Below are 1,741 nucleotides of genomic sequence, written 5' to 3' on the forward strand. Positions count from 1 at the left end.
AAGGGATATATGAACTGTGTCCCTGATTTCCTAACCCGTGAGTTTCTACAAAACAGATAGTCTCATGCCTCGAAAAGGCAGAGGTGGGGAAAAACTCCAGCCTTTCCCGGACAACTCCCGGTCACTCAACAAAGTAAAGCGAGTACTTCTTCAGGAAAACCGATCATATCCTAGATCGATAATGTGGCGCCCTCCAAACCCGGGTCAGAATTTTGGGGTCCACAACACATACACAATATATAACTCTGTAAAAGAGATATTATTTATAATGACCCTGCTTCACAAAACTACGGATCGCAACAGGTTAAAGTATGAAAATAAGCCACAACCTTAACTTTTATTACAATGTACCAAATTTCCCTTTAATTTAACTTACAACTGATAATAAAAGTATTCTTACAATTTTACTATCTCTCTACCCCATGAAGCTTCTGCTAGCTCGATCCAACTTAACTGGAACCTTAGCCCGCACTTTGGACTGAGGAACTTCACTATCATCCATATCCTTTTCAACTGTAACATATATAAAAAGATTCACAAGAGTGAGCTAACTAGCTCAACAAGTCATATTAACGATAACTGAGGTTAAACAATGATCAAATGAGATGATTCAAAGGAATCAAGTTTCTTTTTAACTAATCATTAGAATTGGATATTCATTTTAAGTTTTAAAAACCAAGGTTAGGCTGCTGATCAGTCACGCACTAACCCCGAGCAAGCACACAACACTGCTCTAATTACTGGATTCAAGCCACACATTGGCCTAACTTGACCACTGGTATGGTCTGACCACGAATCTGGTCCACATATATAAAAACTATCCAATCCTAAAGCAGTTCAATATGATAACAATATGATTCAATAAAACAAGATCATAATCAATGATGGTTAAACATTTGCATAAAAACGTAAGGAAACTCATGGATATCTCAAGGGTATATTAGGGTATGTATAAGAAACGGTTTTCAGTTTGTACAAGGGTCAGGTATCAGACTAGTAATGATTTTTCAGGATATGGTTCTTTGATGTTATTAAGAATGATTGGTGTATAAAAGTTTCTGTGTTTTCAAATCATTCTCTTTCAGTGTTTGGTGTTTGGTAGTTATACCTTTGGGGAGTAGTATTATATTTGTATGGTTTGGTGTCTGAGGATCAACAAAGGACGGATTACAAAGAATAAGGCTTATGGCTCAAGATCAAGAAAATCAGGGTTCAAGGTTAAATGGTTTAAAATTCTTGCAATATAAAACAAGAGTTATTTTGAATAATAGCGACATGTTATAAAATAGTTCAAAAACATTGGTAATATATATCTTGAAGAAAAGTTCGAAAATACTTGCCTTATAAGGCTTTACAACTATTACTGATCAACTCTGAGCCGACTCTGTTGCTCAGGCTCTAACGTCCAACCACTAGATCCCATTGGATTCGACTTCGACACTCAGGTCTTTCTATTGAAACTCTACTGGGATCGTCGACTGATTGCTAGGTTATCTTTAGTCCATCATTCATTTTCCGCGTTCCCGACTATAACCTCAAGGGTCGAAATACCCTACGTTAGACGTCTAGGTATGCTTGACATATCCTCTATACTAATTCTTATCCAATGATATTTAAACCCGACTCATAATTATTCATATTAGAATAACACAGATAGCAATTAGAGTTCACATTCTCGAAATCGAACCAGTGTTCGTTTTTCAGAAAACACGTATACTCGTCATTTTACGAAATTAGGGTT

This window comes from Apium graveolens, unplaced genomic scaffold, assembly GCF_009905375.1.
Source record: "Apium graveolens cultivar Ventura unplaced genomic scaffold, ASM990537v1 ctg295, whole genome shotgun sequence".
Classification (NCBI taxonomy): Eukaryota; Viridiplantae; Streptophyta; class Magnoliopsida; order Apiales; family Apiaceae; genus Apium; species Apium graveolens.